This window comes from Camarhynchus parvulus, chromosome 1A, assembly GCF_901933205.1.
Source record: "Camarhynchus parvulus chromosome 1A, STF_HiC, whole genome shotgun sequence".
NCBI lineage: Eukaryota > Metazoa > Chordata > Aves > Passeriformes > Thraupidae > Camarhynchus > Camarhynchus parvulus.
The window spans coordinates 61,796,621-61,819,960 of record NC_044586.1 but is presented as its reverse complement, the minus strand read 5'-3'; the positions used below and the strand labels follow the sequence as shown (position 1 = coordinate 61,819,960).

At 38.4% G+C, this 23,340-nt stretch overlaps 1 protein-coding gene across 2 annotated transcripts in view; it reads left to right on the top strand.

Annotated features, from left to right (window-relative positions):
• The window catches only part of SEMA3A (semaphorin 3A), a 322,318-nt gene that overhangs the window by 122,450 nt on the left and 176,528 nt on the right, over window positions 1-23,340 (top strand). The window contains exon 3 of one of the 2 annotated variants that reach the window (XM_030961133.1): window positions 20,800-20,843. The exons of the other annotated variant lie outside the window; for it this stretch is intronic. The gene's annotated coding sequence lies outside the window, so the exon portion shown is untranslated. The remainder of the gene's footprint in view (window positions 1-20,799; window positions 20,844-23,340) is intronic. 2 annotated transcript variants of the gene reach the window in all.

Genomic DNA, 23,340 nt, shown 5'->3' with positions numbered 1-23,340 from the left:
ATAAACAGAAACAAGTAGCCATACATCTTCATTTCTCACATATCACATCTATTAATAATAGAATGAAATGTAATTTGTGCTGAATATTGCTCAGAGTCTTGTGCCAGAAGCATAATTGTTTTCAATCAGATTAGTAGTTGGAAGGGAAAGGCTTTTTTAAAACCCACAGTAAACACAATTTATGCAAAATGATTAAAATATTATACATTCCATTTTTTTCTGGAACACAGAATGCATTTTGACATGAAAAATTATATAAACAGTGAAGAGTTTGGTATGCAACTACTGTACAGAATTTTAAAACTATATATGCACGCTGTTGTGTATAAAAAATAATATCTTGGCACTGGCAAGAACAGCTTGCTACAATGAAAAAGTTATAGATGTAATTTTTTTACTGCAAGCACGCAGCCTTTTTAAACCTATGTCTTGTAAAAGCATTGCAGACAAATTTAAACGAAGGGTCGAGGTTTCTGTGGCAGGCTTGGACTCTCGATTCTTCCTTTTTTGGGGGGGTGGGTGTAAAATTTTATGGGTTCTGCTCACACACTTAGAGGCTTTTCTCTCAAAGGACTTTCTTGTAGAGGAACGCACTGCAAAATGTGTGATTTCTGACACCTCTCCTGTTCCCAGCAGCACAGGCCTAAATTTATGTTCTCTGTCCTGCATCCCACTCTGCAGGGACATGAAGAAAATAATGTCTTATTTTTCCTTCATTTCCCCATACACCCCCTTTTCCCTTATGTGCCAACGTATCTCTTCAAACTGACTTTCCTTGCCTGTGGATATTCAATATCTCTAAGTGTTTTAGAAAGATGGTCCATCTCCTTGCATAGTTGAAAGGGTTTGAAATTGTGGTTTTTCAAGCAGACTTGAAAGTGGGAAGCATTCACCAAACCCACTAAACCATGATTCTTTCCATTGACTACAATGAGCTTCAGACCAAGACCCAATCTTCATTCTTCGTTGGTAATTTCTTTAAAAAATGAGTTTCCTCACGAAGTTGTGAGTTGTGATTCTTTAAACAGTTTATACAAACAATTTTAAGCTCATCGATTTTTAATTTATTTTATTTCCAAGTGAGAATTTGCTTCCTTTCTCCATCACTGTCTGCTCACTGGTTTGTCTGTGATGGGTCGCTGAGGTCAGTGGTACTTTTTCTGCTCCATGAATGGAACGACTCAAGTGTTTGAAAGAGACTAATGACTCTAATAGCCAACAAAGGATGAATTTGCTTATGTATAAACATCTTTGTTTGTGTGCCAGTTAGGACATTTATGCACAGTGCATCTATTCTCCCACCATAGGTGTATGCAAATTGAAATAAAGCTGGCGGGGAAATGGCAAATGGAGCTTGAATTTCAGATGGAGAGACTTGGGAGCAGCCCAACTCCCTGGCGTGGTACAGTAGGCGCCTCCGGTCCCCCTGTCTGTGCTCTGGGTTGCCCACAAAAGAAAATAGCTGCAGGTCCCATCCAGTCTGCATGTGGCAACAAGTCCCTAGTTAGGGTGTTTGGAGCACAAGGACTGCAGGGCACAGCACAACACAGGCCCACAGGTCACATTATAATGAGCTGGAGATGATCAGAGGGATAGACTGGACACCTCCAATTCCCGAAAACAGCTGGAGTGTGTTTCTGATGTGCATTAGAAAAAGAAAAAAACAAGCATAAAAGCAAAAGCCTTTCAGAAGTCTCTGCCATACCTCCAGAGTTGAAATTGCTGTAAAACATATTCTCCTATCATAAGGGTCTGCTTTTCAGTACTTCTCCTCCTTATTATTTTTTTTAACTTCTCTCATCAGAAAATGACCACAGAAACCTTGAAATTTCAAAATATCATCAATATAGAGATGCTTCTGTGGAACATCTTAGTTTAAATAGGCTAGCACATATTGACTAAATTCTCTTTGGGTCAAAGTTTTCCAGCTATTTACAAAGGCAACCCTCTTCCAAAATTATTTTTCAATTGAAAACATTGAAATTATCATTTTTCGTTCTCTTGTGGGTTATTTTCTTCTGTCTTTGCATAGTTTGAATTATTTGTATTGGTTTGTTTGTTTTCTCAGGCATCTGATTTCCTTTTATAAGTGTATCCATGCAAATGTTACATTAAAAAAGAGAGGAAATATCTTACTCTAGACCGGAGACAATTTTGGAGGCAGGGGGTAAAATTAAACTTTGAATTATTGCTGCATGTCTGAGGCACAACCACCAAACAAAAAATTAAATATTTTCTATTGAAAAAAATATTTGCATTCATTCTGCGCTGAGTGCTTTCTGATATGTTTTTGTCACATAGCACACTTTCTTGGTAAACCACAAAGCAGACATTGGAGCTCACATCTTAGAACCTTCTAGGGCTCCTAGGGCCAGACAAAGCTTTTAAGAAGCAGAAGTGGAAGCAGCAGTGAAGGACCTGGTCAGGTGAGAGCATCCCATATCCAGCCCCTCCTCACAGCATCAGCTGAGGGCAGCACTGCTGAGGGCCCTTACAGAGGGACAAATGATGCCTATTAGTGCTTCAAGTCAGACCTGCCACATCCTAAGATCTATCTGAAGTGAAACATCTCTTGGCAGCTGAGCAGAAGCATTTTCTGAGATAAGCAAGAGTGCCAGGAGCTGGGACCACCATCTCCTCCAGCTCATTGGGATGTCTCTCTGTCTTCACAGCACATCCAATCCCGTGGGCTCAACACTGGAGCCCAGAGCTCCAGTCCAGGGGAAGCTTCATGTAGATATTGCCATAGAATGCCTTTTTTTTCTTCAGTAGTGGTGATTCCAAGCTTCCACCCACAGCCTGCTTTAATGACAGTACTCTGGAGGACAGTGACGCCCACAGTTTGATACTAAGTCTGTTGTCAGCTCTCAAAGTTTCTCACAGAGTTTAGCTCAGCTATTTAGGGCTGATGAGATCATGCTGTTTAATAGACCAGAGACCACATAGGGATGATTTACCAGCACTTTGGAGAACCACAGTTTGAAAATTGTTGAGCACAGCTAATCCCAGGACTTGATTCTGGCAGGTAAGATCAGTCACTGGAATTGCTCCTGTCTAAGAGGTGCAAAAAGCCTTGACTAAAGCAGTATTTTCTGGATTTACTTCTGTAACACTGTTATGACTTCATTGATGCCTGCAGTAATGTATGGGAATGAGAGAACAAAACCAGCCATGATTACCACAGATCCTGTTTTTGGCACTGGTGCTTTCAGAAGTGTACACCTTCATGTTTGGTACCTGCTCTCAGTTTCTCTGGAAATGTCTCTTTCTTACAAGCCTCTGCTATGCCTTGTCCATTACTGAATGGAGCTGTGAATTCCTCACAAGAAGAGATCCATCCCTCCTGGGTGAGTGGATATTGCTGGCAGTGTATAAACACAAAATAATGGGAGTTACTGTGGTATAGGTGATTTCTCACAGCTCACTGAGAGTTCTTGATCATGCTGGGTGTTGATAGAAGAGGATCTGGCTTTCTTGCCAGCTCTCAGTGAGCCCCATGGATGTTTTTGCAGCAGGATCAGTGCAGGTACCTGTGCTCCTGCGGGTTTCCATGCAGAGTTGTCAGGGCTGGGTGCATATAAAGCCCCACAGCCTCTGTGTTTGCCTGATGCTCTTCAGTGCAGATCCCAGCCAGGCTTGGATTTGTGGCTGGGCTTGGAGCCTGAAAAGCTAAGGACTCAGGATTTGGCCTGCATCTGTCTGTGTATTTATATGAAGACAGAAAAAGCAAATTCTTTACAAGCAAATATGAGTCAAAACAAAAACACTGTGAAGGTCAGCTGAGCACAGCAGTGAGATGATGTTATCCCAGCCACACTTCAACTCTTAAGCTGCCTGACCAGCCAGAGGAACTCCTGGGCAAAAGTCCTGAGAAGATGCCAGCTGGGAAACCACCCACCAACACCCAGCTGGCTGCTCAAAACAGCTGGAGCCTCAGTGTTTGACACTCAGCTCCAGGCACAGCTGCAGGGCACAGACCAGCCACAGAGCAATACCAAGAGCTTCTCATCAAGTTTTCCAAGAGAAATACTGCACATGGGAAAACACTGTTACAAATCCTAACTGGTAAGGATTTCCTTTTTTTAAATAAGATGAACAGCAATATATTTAAGGCTAATTTTTTTTTTCAAGCTAGCTGGCATAATATTAATCCAACAAGTCAAACTCTGGTTTAGAGTTGCTTTTTTTTCTTTTTTCTTTTTTTTTTTCTATAAATGTATTGGTTAGCATCTTGCTTTCAGCCAAGATACTATAAACAATTCACAGACACAGATCCAGTCCAGAGTTAATTAAGGCTGATCAAAGCTTATGCGCAGCCCTGAACTCCTAGTGTTGAGGATAAAAGCAGAGGTCTTTGTTAAGGATGTGGTGTCCTTGAAAATATATATCCCCTCCTTATTTGTTTGGAATTAATTTAATTTCATTGTAACCTCATGTCTATAAATGCCCTTCCATTAAGTAATAACAATCTCTATGCAATTCTTCTTGGAAAAGTTTTGAAACTGTCTGGAGGCATTCACCATAAATGTGTATTTCATCTTTACAGATGCAGTAATGTGTTTACTGTAGTAATTTTGAGAAGTTAAATTGCATTGTGATCACTTTCCTTGTAGGAAGGCTCCAGCTGTGACCAGTTCCATTGAGTTAGGCACTGTACTTAGATACAATCAATATCTGGAAAAGTTTACAGGCTACATGAACAAGACAAGCAGGAAGTTTTGCGGACATTCTACCAACTGAATGTAGAGACATCAGGGCTGAATCTAGAATTAAAATCTAAAGTCCTGGCAAGAGGGCCATCTGCCCACCCCCCATCCGTTCTGGGGCAAAGCAGCAGATGGACACACACCAGCCACCTACACTTGTGTTTTTCAGGTGAATGAGAACCAAACCCAGCCAACGGAGGAGAATTTAGCAAACAGCAGCTGTTGCAAATAATTTGCAATTTGCATGGTACATATTTGCCATTCTGTTTAAAGAAAGCCAAATCAGTTAAAATCTGGACTTCTAATAGTACCCTTGTTTCTTCAATGATAGACAGTAAGTAAGTTGGTCATTGCCTCCAGTATGCACCAGCTTCATTTCTAAACTGGGTTGCCTTTAATAGATAGAGACTCTTAGTACAGATGATAGGGCACTTCAGAGTCCCAGGTAACAATTTTAAGTTGTTTTACTTCCTCACATTTGCAGGAAGCATTACCAGAAGTCAATAACATCTGCATTACTGCATAACAGGTCCTAAACTATGCTCATCTCTATGACCTTCGGACTACTGTGGGCCTAGAACAGGTTTGTTCCTGAAGGGCTGTACACAGAGAATGAGCACTCTCTACTCAGGGGAGCAGTTTTGTCCATGAGGGCAGAATCTGGCAGGGAATTGCCCTGTGCCCCCTCCTTCAACAGGACAAGCTCTCACATGCAGTAGCCCACAAAAGAGCTCTTTTGTTTTATGTACAACTATGTACAATATGTTTTTTACCCTGATAAAATGCAGATCAGGTTCTCTTTATGTTTATGTTGGAGGACAGCTTCTCATTAAGTTGGTGCAATGCAAACTTAATAATTTTGGCCGCATAGAGTCCTCTCACAGAAATGGAAAATGGAAAATCCTATATCCAGCCTTGCTCACTATTGTGAATGGGGCAGGAAACCTCTCCAAATTGACAGCAAAATTGGTCAATTTTTCTTTTATGCCCATATGATAAATTACACAGATATTTTGCTTTACTTTTTCTTCACTTTTTTTTCATATATGAGTCTTGCCAATCCAGTTATCTTCAGGACAATCTCCTTGCTCTATAGCTCCTCACAGTACTTCCATCATGTGTAGAGGTAACTAAGTACTCTATTCCTACTATTAAGATTTTGCAATATGCCCCTGAGGGCTTGATAAACATCCCCAGACTTACTCCAATGAGCACATGGGACACTGAAGGCCATCTCTAGCCCAAAGCAGAGTTTCCATTTGGAAATGGAATATGATTTTGAACTGGGAACTCAGAAGCAGAAGGATTTTCATTTCTATTGTTCTTAGCCTTTCATTGGTCTTCAATTAGTCTTACTGTCAAGTGGAAAAAAAAGATTATATTAAAGTGTAAAGCAAAATGTCAAATTTTATTGCCTGCCAGGTTTTGTTGTCATAATGGGAGCTGAACAAATTGGTAATGGGTAGAAACCTTGTGCTCATAGTTACTAGAGAGACAAAAGAATTGGTGAACTTTGTGTTCTGCCTAAAAAATCACTCTGGGCTATGTGGTTGCTATTTTACTTTGTAGAAATAAAACTTTTTTTCCTTAACTGTTGAAGCAACAGAAGTATTCTCCTCTTCCATGGGAAAAAAAAATTAGAATGATTCCATCACTTTGTTAACAGCAAATTTTAAGTATTTAATAAATTGTAAATATTTCCCTTAGGTTATATTTAAGGAAATAAACCAACTCCTTGGGTTTGGATTAATTTGCCCTTAGAAAAAGTGGTTCTGTTATCTACTGAAGAAAAGAGAAAGATCACTAGTGGAAACATGACACGATGAAATGTCACATCAAGTTTCAAATTTGAAATAGGAGAAAGTACAATTTTTTCAGAAGATTTTTTCCATCTAGATTTTTCAGAGAAGACAGTTTCTGCTGACTTTGAGATTAATTTCTGGTTTTCTTTTACGTTATTAATTACTTATTACCTATTAGTCTTCTCTTGCCCATAATCTGCGAGAACAGCTCTATATAAATGTGAATTCTTCTGGCGTTTTAACATGTGAATTCTTCTGGTGTTTTAATTGGATGTGTCTCCAGTGTGATACCACAAGTCTCTCATTTAGCATCAGCAGTTTAACATCCTTTGGAGCAAAGCGAACCAATGACTTAATTAACTTCCACTTGGGCAGTTATCTGCTCTGGGAACCTGCAGGAAGTATTATTCTATTTGAGGGTGACAAATGAACATACATGAGGTACCACACGCCACCCAGTGGGAGATCTGACAAGAAACATAATTTATTTCATTAGTGGTGCCAAAATGGGCTTTCAAGCTGAAAACCTAAATATGTAGCAGTGTCTTAGAAGAGGAAACAGCATGGGCTTTGTCTGAAATAATTGATTGTGTACCGTTCACAACATATATTTCCATGGGAAAGTTTAAGTTTTGTGCTAGTCTTCATGCATCATACTGTAGTTTGTTAGATGTCAACTTAAGTGGTGTATAAAATAAACAATCATAAATACTTTTGGATTTATTACATTATGAAATATAGATTTAAAAGAAAATAACTAGCCTTGATTCAAAATTAACTTTGGGGTTTTAGAACATATTTATTATTGCTCTGAGTATTGTAGATTTCAAACATAGCTACAGTCTCCAACATCCTTGACTTTCTTCAGATTTATTGTAATTTATAGAGTAAAAGTTAGTGGCAGCCTCTAATTACCCACAGAACCAAAGTTTCCTGAATGAAAACTTGAGATCAAAGGGCATGAATAATAGCCTTAAAGGCATCTCCCCTTACACAGGCTACTCTTAGCCCCTCTGCTGTCCTTTGGTATAAATTAAGCACCTTAGGATGAATAAAACATGAAGCACAGAAGGTTTAGATTTCACAGAAGATGAATGGTTGGATTATTGATGGGAAAAGGAGCATGGGAAAGTATAAACCACGCAGATCTAAAAATTTTAAACTCTGTAAGCAATCACCTCGCTTTAGTGATTTTTTTAAATTTATTTTTCGTCTTTTTGTTCAAATCCTTTCTGTTGATAAGGCAGCTGGGTTGTTCTGTGTCACTGACCTGCACTTTTAAGCAAGCTCAGAAGCCTTTCACAGTTCATTCTGTTGATTTCAGTGGGCATATGACCAGGCCATAAAACCACAAGAGCAATCACTGGTTGTTAAAAACCATACAAGCACTTACATTCAATTATAATGAAAAAGGTGCATACCTCTTGTGTCTCATGAAACTCAGACTTGAAGGCTGTTTGATTCCCCTTATATATAGCATGAATCCAGTTCCTTCCTGATGTAAAGTTCATTGCCTTTCACTAGTGTTACACGTGCTGAATTTAATTCATTTCATATCCCATCACGGTATAAATGTGTGTAGCCGTAGGAATTAGGAAAATAGGATCAAAACCCTTTCTAGTGTAGATGTTTATTCAGAGACAAAGATTTTCCAGGATGAATGGGTACATGAGGCAAAAGCTGTGTGTTTGTTTTGAACAAAATTCTGTATTTGCTTTCTACGAAGAATGTTTCCTTTGACGAAAAAGAAAAAGAACAAAAAGAAAAATCAATAACAGTTTTGGGAAATGATAAAATAAAATGTTTCTCCATGAGCTGTGAAAATGGCTGACTCTTCATCTTGAATGAAGACAATTTGTTAAGAATCAAACTTAACTTTCTGAAATTTGGACATTTGAAAAGTTACTTATTTTGTGTTTACCTATATTGAAAGCGATCAATGAACGCAGTCAAATGCCCAAATTACCTTCCTTTGTAAACCAGAGAGATGTATATTATAATCATACCTCATTCAATCCTATGGCCCAGCTATCAGGGCAGCCAAGCAAGCCCAGGGAAAGGGGCTCACACACTCCTTATGCTTGATGAACATGTGGGCTTTGAACAAAGCTCATCTGGTTTCCAGGAAGTTGAGTCAGGCTTTGTCTCTCCTCTTAAGGCTGTTCCACTTTTTAGGACACAATTAAAAATTCATTGGCCTGAGAAGGGAACCCAAGTGTCTCACATCCCCTGGGATGGGTCTGACCACTGTCTTGTACAGTCATTTTCACGCTCTCTTGCTGTCTCAATAAATATTGAAGTATTTTATGCAAAATGAAAGACCCTCTGCATGAGCAATGGAGAAAAAATGCATTCAAAGTCTATTGTAGATTTTGATGGTTGCAGCAGCCTTGGGAAAGGAGGGAGTCCTGCCTTTGACCCTTGCCTTGAACCAGGAAAATAGAGGTTTGAACATCTCCCTCCTCATGTAGGAGCGTACTTATTCTGGGAAACTGGATAAAAAAATAGAAATTTAAACAAAAATGTTCACTGCAAAGGTCTTGTGCTACCTCTCTAGCTTTCCTGATTCCAAGTGGAGAAAAAATACTATTTAGAGAATTGTAATGCCAAGGTTAGGGATGTATATTTTTTTGTTTGGGCCATGCTGGAATTCAGCTTAAAATTTTTGGTTCAGTTTATTTTAGACAAAAAGTCTTAGAGTAACCTAAATAAGACTTCTTCATATTTATATTTGTTTTTATTTTAAGACAATAAATACATAATCAACTAAAGAAATAGGTCAAGAACATTTCCTTGTTTTTTCTAAGCTCTTAAATTTTTTTTTTCTCAGGTCCATTTATTTGAAGGAAGAGCTGTAAGTCAAAGATTTTTGATCATAGCCAAAAAATTGGGGTTTTTTCCCTGTGAAGTATGACAGGAAAAAGTACCATTTTTCAAGTAGTTTTAATCTTATCTCTGCATAGGTGTAGTTGTACTTAAATTGTCAGGTTTCAGGAAAACTTTGAGCTCCCAAAGCTGATCCAAAGCCCTCTGAGTAGGTGACAGTCTTTCTGTTGACTTAAACTGTCTATAGAGGGGAAGCTATCTGAACTAAAACCTACGGATTGAGAATTTGTGCCTGTGTAATCTAGTTTAAGAAGACAGTGGTTTACAGGATGGAGAGATACCTCAAAGTTATCTTAATATTGCAGCAATTTGATTAATTGTGCTTTGAAGTAAGGATACTTTTATTTACTGTGTGTGTTTTTTGAGGTATTTTTTCTCCCTTCTGTATTCTGGGTATAATATATTGATGGTGAGGACGCTGCAGAGGCCAATGAATTCCAATCAATGTGAATGCTCAGAAACCCTCAGTGGCCAAAGAGCTCTGGCAAACAAAGCCATTTTATAATGCATTGACACAGACTTCACATTGCCCAGAGGAATAGAAGGGGTAGTTAGTTTAGGCAATCACGAAAAAATAAATCTCAAGGAGCAAATATTCTCACTTACAACAGTTTTCTGACAATAAGGCCATTTCTGACGGGAAGGGAGTTCACAGGTCATTCTTATTAAGTGCTTGACTGATTTATTTTAACACAACTCTCCCTTCTGCTGGAGCTGGGAGAACTGAGGTGTATTTTTCCTCCAGAAAAGCCTTCTAATGCTGTGCTGGGCTGCTGAGTGGAAAGGCTGAGCACTGCTATCCCATGGCATCAATTGCAGTATGCTTCCATCAATGCAGCCAAAATGCTCCGGAAGGGAGAATTCTCCAGCTTGAATCCACTCCCTTTCTGACTCTCCCTGACCTCTGAGTTTGCCAAGTGCCCTTTTAGGAACAGTTAGGTGGTAGTTGTGCTTGTCCTTGCAAACTGGATAACCTATTCTCTCTAGCCACTACACTTTCCTACAATATTTATTTAAGGAATAGGGACTAGCCCAATTCTCCCTCTAGAAGATGGCATTTTTACATTTGCCTTAAAGCATTTGTGACGTTTCTCAAAGCCAGACTGTACTAAATATTAAAAACATCATATGGGGTAATATTCCTCACTCATATTATAAACAGTATCTTTTGGGACCCCAGCTTCACTTTTAATTACATCATTACCCTAATTATCTTATTAACACCCATCCCTTTATGGAAGAATAAAATAAAGGCTTTTTTCTTTGCCCCCGCAGCAGGCTCATGATCAAATATTCGGAAACTATTACACTAATCATAACCACTTCACTGTTAGCTTCCACTTTGCCCATCTGTTTGCCCATACCCACTTGCTTCCTGATACAGCCCCAGACTGTCAGCTCTCTGAGGCAGGGTGTCTCACAGAGCTTTGCACAGTGCTTTTTTCTGACTGGGGTGTGTGGGTGGTAGAACTGTTACAGTGATAGATTTGTTTTCCACATTATCACTAACATAATTTCATTATATTAAGTTGTAATATTTTTGCCAATGCATTTTCTTTTCTTATAATCTTGGAGTACTGTGCAGCATCTCCAAAACAATTTGGAGCAGCAATTTATTTATCAATTAAACAGATTGATAAATAGCAACTGAAGCAGTTTGGGTACAATAAAGGCAAACGTTCTGTCCTTTAGTGATAGACAATCATGAGTTCAACCCGCTTTGCAGAAATTAGATAGGAAGCAATGAAAAGAGAATTTGATTATGTGTTGTCACTCCAATTCATTCTTCTCACTTCTCACAATTAGTTTAGGCCCTTCATCTATTCATGTCATCCATGCAACACTTCTGTACTTGTTGTTTATCACCTCCCTCTTTTATTCCTGCTTTGCAAATGGGAAATTTTTGCAATATTGCTTCAGAGGAAATTATAGATCAGACTAGACAGTCACACTTTTTTTTTCCTTTCCTTTCATTTATAGCAAGAAGAAATATGAATTGAAATCCATGTTCATCAAAGAGAGCATTGGGTTGAGAACACTGGATGCTGGTTGCAGTAGTAAAGGAGTACAAGCTGAAAATATGATACAGCTGTGCAGATAGCTTTGTGATTATTTTGAAAAGCTGGCTATCTGCCCTATCTGACAGTCTGTGAGCATGGCAAATAATTTAACATTCATGCTGCTCCTGTTTTGGCATTATATATATGCATCATGTGGTCAGCACTTTCCAAATTAGTAGTGGATCAGAAAAGAGTTAATGACTAAGGTTTTGGTCATGACTTATTCCATTCTTCCATAATAAAAAACATTGTAAAATGAAATATCAAGGCATAAAGGACATTTGTGTCATGACTCAAAGGTCATGGAGAGCTTTTTTTTCAGTACATCTTAAGGAGTTATTTCTAACTTCAGAAGTTTCCTAAAGGGTTGATGAACTGCTGAAAGCCAGGCATGGTCCATGGGGTTTTTTTGACACCATAGGCTTCTACACCCCCAAATAACCAGTCATTTACTGTCACTTCTGTTAGCTGGAAGAGAGTATGAAAAGTCTTATTTCATCTATGCTTCAAAATTCTATGGAACATTTGCAATTAGATTGTCTCAATTAAAAAAAAAAAAACAAAAAACAACAAAACAAAACCAACAAACAAACAAAAACAAAACCAAAAACAAAACTAATCCAAACTGTTTATCGTTTGCCTGAAGTTTGGGTTTGGGTTTTTTTGTGTAGTTGAAATATGTGAGAAGGGAAGCCCTCCCTAAGTTGCGTGGTGAAAGAATGGGTTTTATCCTGATGGCTTTACCCTCTTTGCTCCAGCAAGGAGGTGGAGGCTTTACACTTACACCATTTGTGCTAATCAAGTTTGAGTGTGAAAATCCCCCTGTGGAGTAGCACTCTTGATCCTAAGTCCACCTGGGCATGGTGGTTATGTGAATGTCACTTTGGAGCAAAGCTGATAACATAATTAGATGATGTGCTGGGTGATTCTCAACACAGCAGTGAGCCAAATCACCTGACCAGCTCTTTCATGATTCAACAGTTTCTCTGAGCACATGGGTGACCCCAGTAGCTGTCTTGAGATGAGCTTCTCTCTATCAGCATCAAAAAATTGCTCTCTTAGAAAATCATGGGTGTCTGCTTATCTGAATTTTAGCTTTTGCTCTTTATTATGAACAGACTAGCAAAAGTTAAAAGCAGGGGTTTGTGCAAAGACAGAGTTAAAGTTACATTTAATGCCAAGTAAACTTGGAGTTTTGAGGCCAGGGAAAGCACAAAAGGAGAGGGAATACTGATGGAGCTATGGGAGACATGGCCTGTACCTCTGTGCTTTGCAATCAGATATGTCATAAGAGCATGAGAGAATATCACATTTACAAACACGGGCAGGAATAGGTTATCTTTATAGCCATTAGTGCAATATCAAATTTCTTTCCTTATCTGTCCTAGAAAGGAGCAAACACAGTCCAGGTTCTTGAATGCACAGAGAACAAGGAGGTAGAAAACAGGGTCACCAACCTTGCTAGTGACACCATGGAAGGGCTACCCTGCATTTCAGACTAAATCTTGTGAGCCACGGTGCAACACCCTCTTCAAAGGCACTGTGGGAATTCAGATGTCTCTCCACTACCCAAATACTTGTCTGCTTATTTTTTTGTCACACAAGGTTTCTAGCTTGCTAGCTGTTTGTGCAGAACACATGGATACACCTGCCAGACATTTCACATCAAAGCCATTGTAGAGCTTATGTTCCAAAGCAAATATACAACTGCTAGCAAAACACAGCAATCAAAAGCAGACAGTTCTTCAATTTGATGTAATGTAAGAAACATGAATTTGTATGAACTATGCTGATTTTATTTTTGTCTTCTACTGCTATTCAAGAATATTCTTTTGATGATAATTTGAGCAAAGAAGTCTGTTGAAACTTCTGTAGTTAGAATAGCAGGAATTGGATAACAGTTTTGGCTTGTGGCGTTGTTTGCTTGTTTGTTTTTGTTACTGGTGGCAACTGGAAATGTTCACGTTACCCAAAGTGACAGGGAAAAATTGTCAGCATTGCAGCAGTACCCACTGCCCCCCTCCATGAAGGAAAACACTCTCCTTATCCATCTGAGAAAATTCAGCTTTGATTGGAGATTTGCAAAGTCAGTTGCTTAGATTTAATAATGTTGTTAAGAATTGCATGAGAGGCTTGGAATCCTTGACTCAGACTTTATCCATCTGATATATCCAGTCTGATTTACCTTTCTCTAAATAGAAATTTACCTGTCATATCTAGGATTAAAATAACTCCTGGGCCATACAGAAGGCATTAGAAAGATTTTAACATAAACTGAAAAAGCCTAAAATTTAAGGGATCGCTTTAGTTCCTGCTGTAGCAAATTCTATATCTGACTGGAAGGTTAATAAAAGGAAATAAAGATTTATAGCTTAGAATTGAACAATTCTTGGAAGTTTTCTTTACATGTGGATTTTTTTTATTTATTTCAGTAGTTAGTTCTGTCAACATTTCCCTTCCAAAATATCATATTAGTGTGAAAATAGCAAGGAAAAAGGCCCAATAAAGCAAAGGTTTTATGACTGTAAAATTAATCTCCATAGAAATATGGAATTCCCAGCAGAAATGAGTAAGAAATCAATAAAAGTACTGAAGTGATAAAACACAATTGTCAGGGCAGGAGGTCTTGAAGTGCTATTTAGTCCCTGTAGTGGGTTTTTTTTTGTCTGAGCACAGCAGTCAAATGAATAAGGTTCTATACTATAGATGAAATGCAATTCATTTCATCTTCAATATACTAGTTGGTATATAGTTAACATACATACACACACATTAAACTGTAACCAGATCATCTTCAAACACAGTTTTGAAACCCTGGGTTTACAGCAGGAGAATGGGGATTACATGGTTTAACTGCAGCCAGTGACTAATTACCATGCAGCTGCTTGAAATGTAATATTAAAAAAAAACAAAACCCACAAAATAAAGAAAAGGAAAAGGAAAATAAAGGAAAAAGAGAAAGAAAACCAAAGACAAGTGCTGCACAATGCAATTGCTCACCATGCACTGACCAATGCCCAGCCTGTCCCCAGGCAGCTCCTGACCAATTTCCCCCAGTTTCTGCACTGGACATGACACTCCATGGTATGGGATGTCCCTTTGGTCAGCTCAGGTCAGCTCTCCTGGCCATGCTTCCCCCTCAGATTCTTGTGCACCTGCCCACTGGCAGAGCCTGGGAAACTGAAAAGTCCTGGATTTAGACTAAGAATTACTTAGCAACAACTAAAACATGAGTGTGTTTTCAACATTTATTCTCATACGGAATCCAAAACACAGCACTCTACCAGCTACTAAGAAGAGAATTAACTCTATCCCAGCTTTGTTACGTATGCAACCAAAACTGGGCAGAATTATTTATTAATGATCTGAGGAATCAAAGATAGGAGGCTATCAGTGGTACTTCACAGCAGAATAAAAGCTCCAGTTATGTGAACTGCAGAAGCTACAACCTGAGCAAGTACTTCTGCTGTGTTTACAAACAGCTGAGATGATGATGATGATGATGATGATGATGATGATGATGATGATGATGGAAGTAGCATACTAGCATATTTAAACTCTTAAGCTAAATGCCAGTTTTTAAAAGCTAGATGTATCTTGATATGACAGTGAATGAAAGGCCTGAAAATAATATATGAACCAACTGTAGCCATTCTGGGAAAGACATTTCTTTATAAAATAAGTGGCTTGAAGATTCATTCTCAGGAATATCAGAGGCAAGAGTCTCTCCAATCTAGTAATACTCATCAGTGAGATTTAAAGAAGCAGAACTTGATTCATCCTGCCCCAGCCATGTTTACCCTGGGGATGCTAATGCTACAGAAAGACAATTGGGAAAAAATTATAGAAAGAGTTTGCTAGGGAAGCCAGAGTAACATGTTTCAAATGTTTTCAGAAGCAGTGCTAAATATTTCTAAAGTTATCAACAGTATAGGGAAATTTTTTAAATAAGATTAAATGGGTTGTCTGGGAGACACTTAGATATTTTTATTTTTGTGTTGCCCTGGCTCCTTTAATGGTGATGTTTTAACCATGAACTTGAGTCTGTTAATCTATTTTTTAATGCTTTTCTTAAAACTCACTCTCAGATGGGCAAGAGATGAGAAATTATATTGCCCCACCTCTTTTATAACTTTGTTACTGCTGTATTCCTTCAAAATTGCCCAGAGTTCAGATATTTGAGTAAACTGTACAGCATTTAGCTCCTGATGTTTTGAACAGAGCAATACTACTCATATCAGACACCATTTAAATTAGATCTAGCTCAACATACACGTGAAAAGACTTCTGAAAACATAGAATCGTATTTCTTCTTTTCCCAGCAGAACATTAAAAACATGAAAAATCATCATTAAAATAACTCAGAATTTCAAGTACTCATAATCTCTTTTTATTTATATTTTATTCAATAGTTGTAAATGATCTGAAGTGACCAGCAGCCTTTGACATGCTGTCCCAGAAAACTTTGTGCTGTCCCATTGGGACAATCAGTCCCATTTATTTTTGGTTGTGCCATGCCCACAGGTTTCACTGTGTCAATTTTCTGCTGCTCTTACTCAAGTGACACTTCCTTAGGGAAAATGACCTTTTCAAACATCTCTCCAAGAATTGCAAGGACATTACCCTTTCTCTAAAGTTTGTGGCAGTTTGGCCATGCAGTTTCACCCAAAGGATGCCACTGGTGACTGTCTAAGTCTCACAACATATTCTCATTTCATTTTAATAAAATTGTCATTTCTCTTGGTGGCACCAGGTTGAAGTTTGTATTTTTTCCTGTCTCTACTTTTAGTGTTGGGTCTGACAGACTGTTAATGTCCTCTGTTCCCTGGGGAACAAATAACACTTCATGGCAGACTCATCATAGCACCCCACAAGTTAGTCATGCTTAGTATTGTAAGGAGCATGACTCCACAGGTTTTTATTAGTTTCAGGGGTTTTGGGGTTTCACTTTGGGTTTTGTTGGTTTTTCTGGGTTTTTTTTTGGCACCATTTTCTTGCTTACCTATAACATTTGGAATAATATCAATTAGGGGTTGCATTCTATACCTGTAATGAAAGTGCTTAAAATAACATTAACTGAATTCTGGCAGAATTTACTATGCAACAGGTTTCTATTAGATGTAGAGCTGGTTTAGCAAAAAAATTACTTAGTACAGGTGGCTACATGTTCAGCTGCAGTATTTTCTCTGAAAGTCATCTCCTGACAATTCTCCAGAATTAAATTCTAACACAAGCATATTTATCCCTGCCAACTTAAGCAATATCATCTATGTGTGTTTTCCATCAAGGTGCTGATTTCCCTTTATCATTAGCAGGAATTTATCACTCCTTCACCTAGTTTTGGCTCAGGTGGTAATTCCTGCCAATGTTCTTAACTTCACTGTTCACTTTGGTTGTTATAAAATATTTTTGACCTTCCTCTGAGGTGTTTTTGGACCATCACATGACCTTTCCATGTTCTTTGGAATAGATATATTCCTGTGACACCCTTGAAATTGTGAGGTTGTTTCCTTTAACCAAAAGCCCATCTAGAACTGAATAGGCTCCCTTGCAAAGCTGTTGGAAAACTCTGATCCTACCATCCCATGCTGGTAACTTGGATGATTTCTCACAGTTCTACCTCAGATGTAGTTCTGGCAATTTCAATCCTCATCTATCCCAAGACCTGAGTTTGTTCATGTGTTGGAAATTCCATAACATAGTTATAGACATTGTTCCACTGCATGTTTGCCCTGACAGTGCTACTGTAGATATGAAACCTTTCCCCCTTTTTTATCAGTTTGACTACAAAACTTTGTATCTGAAAAAACAAATCATTTTCAGATTCTTGAACACTGGAACACTTTTCCAGATCCCCATCTGATAGCAATAAATAGTGGCTGACTGAGTTCATTTTAAAAGGGCATACAGAGTTAGAAAAAATGAGTTGAAGCTTCTTATTTCCACTGCTTAAGGTCAATGCCTTCTTTTGAGCACGCTGAATCTCAGTTTTGGTTAGTGGTTACTGTGGTTAGTGTGATACATGAGCCATGGCTGATCATTTTCAATCACACTACTGTAAGCAGACTTTGCCAGAGCCTTTCCTAGAACTTTAATTTAAAAATTAGATTTCTGCTTTCAGGCATAGTAGGTATGTATTACTGTGTCTTTTAACAAGCCCATCAGTTTTAGAACCTCTTTAAGCTTCTCCTTGATAGTCATTAGATTTTCTTTGTACAGTTTAACTTAGGAACATTTATCACAAATTTCCTGGTATGATTTAGCACTGAGAAGAACTTGGAAAGCTTTATGTGGCATCAGGCATTTCAGTGATGACTTCAGCTTTATTATAAACTGCACATATACCTAGTTGTGTTAAGATATGTTATGTCCAATTATGAATATTCAGATTTGGGCCACAATCTCTGTTTCTTCTCAAAATTCCAACAGCTCAGAGCTGTTAGTCATGGCTAATGTTTTATTTTTCTTTTCTAAAGCAAATATTACTTGGATAGGCCTTAGTATTGTCTATAGCACAGATGTACAACTTGCACTATATAAACCAGCCATGTACAGCCTAAAGAAATATATCATTTAGCCCCTGGCCCCTTTATATGTTTTGTCTTTTCCAGGATAAGCTGGTAAAAGTCTAATGAGAGACAGAAGGATTTCCCAGATGATGCACTGTCCAGGTCTCTACCTTCCTCAAGAGTCTCTTAGGTCATTCTCTCTGTCATGTCATTTAATATGTGCATAATGAATGTAATTACTTTTTTAGAAGTGTTCTGTAAATCCATTTTTGGTCAGGAAGGCCAGTTTTAATGAGAGTGCACTGTGCTTTGGTTCTGCACTTACACAATAAATCTGATATTCCTGGGAAGAGTGTACAGTATATCTGGAGAATGAGCACAGCAAACAAAGGCTCTCATTGCTCATCTTTTATGAGCAGGTGCTACATCAGCTCAGTGATGATAGGGACAAATATTCAAATATAGCCAAGAACACAGATAGGGAAGCAGACAGAGAGCTCCATGAATGCCACCTTCTCAAAAATCCTTCTTTTCTTGGAGTTATTCTTGCAAGGGTGATAGGGGAATCCCTCAGTTTTCACTAAAAACTTGATTTTTACTGTCCCATGCCTCTTAGGGGAGGAAATATTGATCCAATCCTTTAGCAAACAAAATATATAAACTCTGATATCAGCGTTAATTATTCTGCTAACGTTAAAAATGTAGATTTCTTTCCAGGTTTATATTGAAAAAAACCCGTCTCATTTTAATTTGTTTTAAATTGTCAACTTAAAATTTAAAATTGTTGTGCTTTTGCTCAGATATACATGTTGAAATGATTAGTGAGTCTCACTGTGTAGGGTGGGAACATTTAATGTGAAGCCAATTTAAGAACTCTTCCTTCCTAAGTTTACCCACACCCAGATTTATTCAGCTACTGGAGCTGCACTGCTCATAGTTATTCCAGATTTCTTTGGCTCCACTACTGCACATGATTCCTTTATGTCATGGGACTTAGGGTTTAAGTAAATGCAATACACAGATTATTCAGGGCACTTTCAGAAGCTCCATGGTGCCTGGGAGGTGGCCTCTACCTCTATCCTCAAAAATTACAAGTGACTGAGAGGGTAGTCACTTTGGATATTGATGACACTCTTTATCACAACTTTGATTTTTTTTTCTGGTGTTTTTGGTCTCCTTTTCAAGTATCACAGTTTTCTATTAAGGCTACTGCTCTTGCATATGGCAGGTGAATTATTTCTCCTGAGCGTAAATAGGATCAACCTTCTAATCCTGCTATATTTTATATCCATATCTCAGAGCCATCTCCACATACAAATGAACAGAATATCCATATGTTTTTCAAAATAAAACTGCAAGACAGTTTTTACTCAAGCAGATTTCCCTGATATACATTATTAATTACTACTTTTCCTTGCATTAAGGTGATACATAGAAATGCCACCAGACAGTAGTATTCTTTTTTTGTTACATTTACATAGCTCACAGCAAGTAGTTCACACATCATTTTGCTGTGCTGGTAAAAAGATATTGCAAAGAATATATCATATGCATTCTAAACACAGGTAACTAAAGGCTGAAATTCATACAAAACTCTTTAAAAAATAGTGACTAAATTCTTATTAGTACTTAAAGAACTTCATTGTGAAACAGACAGGTTCCAATGGGTGTTGGAAGAAGACAGAGATTGTTCTTTATTGTTGATTTTTTAAACTATCTGCCTCCCCAGAGCTGAAGGCTGTTTATTTCTGGCCAGTAGAAACACAGAGCAGAAACACAGAAGCTGTGGTAACAGTAGGAAGAGAGAAACTAGACATGATTTTCTTTTCTCCTGAGCTGACTCTTCATGCTCCTGAGATATTAACACTTATACTTTTGAACAATAGGTGAAATGGAGTGTGTGAACTGTTCTTCCTAAAAAACAAATTCAGTGAACCTAGGGTAGCTTTTCAAAGGGAATTTATTACTCACTGAAAAATAACATCCTTTTAAGTACACAGTAAGAAGCAGCAGAAATACAGACAGCAATGTGAACACTAAATCTTGTCCCGTTCACTAAGTTTGGTGTGGATGCACCACCTTCTGCTAATACAGCATAAGATGGTGTTTAAGCTAGTGCAGGTGTTGTTTCTCCTTTGACAATCAGTGTTTTACAGATTTTTTTGTAGTGAATTGTTGTTACAGAAAAAGAAGAATAAAATGCTTTAAATTATAAACTCCATCTGCCTTGGCCACACTCTAGCTGACTGATGATCTGTAACCCATACTATTGGCTGTTTTGAGGTGAAGTTTGTGTTACTTCTTTATCAGTACATTAACCTGTCTTGTTCCAGACACTGCTGATATTCTGCTTTACATGTGTATAACAAAGGCTGCCTTCTGGAATGAGAGGTGTCCCAACATAAATTGCTGAAATTAAATTGCAGCATGTCCACTAACTCCCAACTGCTGTGAAGGAGGAAAAACCCTCCTTTTCTCTCTAACACAATTTCCTTGGTTCCTGAAATCAGCTTTTATCTGATGCTAACTGTGGTAGTAAAAATCCCAAGTCGGAAGTGGATAACAGCCAACTCTTCCACTTGTGCACAAGATAAGTATGCCATTAACTATGTCTCCTAAGGTTATTTATCTCATGCAAGCAAATGAGTTCAAAGCCTTCCATTTACTGTTATATGATTGCAGATATCTGCTGTCAGGTCTTCACTGGCTAAAGCTGGGCTCTTGACAGGGACAGAAGCAGAGTATGGCCCACAAATATAGATTTTTTTGCAAAATAATATGGCAGCTGGTAAAAAATGTATGCCCACTTCCTCTCTTTTTCTCCTTTACTCTCTAGGTGTATACAAAGCACAGCATCAGCAGCAGCCCTCTCCTTGACAGGTATGTGTCCTGACATTGTGCTTTCCTCCATCAGCTTGAGAGTTCTCAGAGACACAAGATGGACCAATGTATAGAATACTCACATTGGTTTGACTTCATAGCATCTCATGGGAGAATTTCTTCATCTCTGTTTTTCCCATCATCTGTCTCTTTCAGACTTTTTTCTCTTAGAGAATGTACAGGATTTAGCACAAATATCAGCTCAATTCCAGTACGAACCACAACATTCTCCAGAAACAGCTTCAATTTCTTTTCCCACCACTTGGTCTCTGAACTTAGAAAGCCAGGTTTTGGGGATTTTTATCAATTCCTTTCTGCATCATCTTCCCTTCTGCTTCTGATGAGATTTCCAACTAGACTCCTTAGTGATGGGTAAATTGCTTCTGCACTGTGCTGCATTGACAAGAATAAGGCTTCAGCAGTGAATAGTTACTGTGCAGTGGAGGCGAAAGAAGAACCAGAGGTGTTTTTTGCATTGGTGGCAGAGGTATCAGCTCACACTTTTACATTTTTACATTTTTATCATGAACTAAGCACAGGCTGTGTTCACATAATCAGATGTTGCATAACAACTCACAATCATGCAGCACTGTAGCTCAGCCCTACAGCCTAAGTCTCAAAACATGCAACCTGCTGAGTAGCCTTAAGATGTTCCATATGGCAGAAAAATCCCATATATATAACTACCCATGTACTAAGCTACCTGCTCTGCTCTCCAGGCTGTTTCCATACACCTAGAGCTGTTCCTAGGCAGGTCATATTAGTCCCATTACAGCTTGGTGTACAAGGGAGCTTGTTACACCCCACTTAGGGTGAAAAAATACTCCTGACAGCCTTGAATGTAATTCCATGCCCTAAAGCTTTCCACGTCTTGCTTCAACTTAAAATTAGCTTTGAATAGGCCTTTGGTGCTCTAGCTTGAATGAATGATAAAATCATAGAATGGTTTGGGTTGGGAGGGACCTAAAAGTTCATCCAGTTCCAACCCACCTGCTGTGGGCAGGGAGCCCTTCCACAAGGTTTCTCAAACCACTATCCAACCTTACCTTGAAGGGATCTGAAAAACTCTGTGGGCAACAGGTTCCAGTGCCTGAACACTGTCATCATAAAGAATTTCTTTTTAATATCCAACCTAAATCTACCCTCTTTCAGTTTGAAGCCATTCCCCCTTGTCCTATCACCACACACCCTTGTGACAAGTTCCTCTCCAGTTCCCTGGTAGCCCCTTCAGGTTCCAGAAGGCTGCAATAATGTCTCCCTGCAGCCTTCACTTTTCCAGATTGAGTGACCCGAATTCTCCCAGCCTTTCCACAGAGGAGAGGTGTTCCATCACCCTAATCATCTTCAAGGCTTTCCTCTCTACCTCCTCCAACAAATCTGTGTCCTTGTGCTGAGGACCCCAGAGCTGGATGCTGAACTCCAGGTGGGGTCTCACAAACCCCACACAAGGAAACTTATGAATGCAAAGGAAAGGTGTCCACAGAAGGTACCAAAATTCCATAGAGAAATATGTTCATTTTAATTTCAGATATTGAAAAGAAGACCCTTCCTTATTTGTCTGCTTTCATACAGAGACCCCATAGGACAGAATTTTAAATCGCTTAACTCCCCAAATTTAAACCTAAAATTAATGCGTTCCAAGAGGTTTCCAGAAATGGTAGCTAACTTTATTTGGCTCCAAATGTAGCATTCTATGAAAAAACAGTTTTAGGACACCAGTTACTGCAAATTCAGGATCTTTTAATTTGGGTCAGATGGAGGCACTCAGAATTAATACATACTTTTGAAGATGATGGTACATATTGCACAAGAGCAGATGTGTCAAGGGGGCCTATGTAATACATTTCTCAACTGCCAGCAAGAGGATGTTAATGATGTGACTGTCAGCAACTACATTGTTTTAATGTAGCTGCTCAGGGATTTTTACCTGTAGCATGGTAGGCACACCATTATAATGCTAAGCAAGAAAAATGCTTGAAATAACAATAACAGTAACAATAATAGTGTCACTTTAGGTATCTTTATTCCAAATGTTAGAAAAAAATAAGATCTTTTCTAGATCACACACACATAAAAGATCTAGAATGGCTTATAACACAAATCAGCGCAAGATAAAATTGAGGTCAAATGTGTGAGGAAGAAATAGCGTGCACAGAAACTTGCAAACTATTTCCTCATTTCCAGACTTGAAAATGGCAGAGAAGAACATGTGGCAATTACAGAACCACTTTTATTGCTTTAAAGCAACACAGTTTAATTGGTTTGATATAAACATAGGAGCATATCTCAACTATGAGCAAAGCAGCGCGCTCAATCATGTTACTTTTAATGGAAATAGTCTTGAGAATAGATTGCGTAAGGAACATTTGTCATAATGGCTGGTCTAGCAAATCATGCAAGCACAACTAGATAAATAAGGTAATGTGTTCTGCCACTTGTAACTTAATCCTCCAGTATATTTCATTAGAAGGATCTTAATTTTCATCTGAATGTCTCC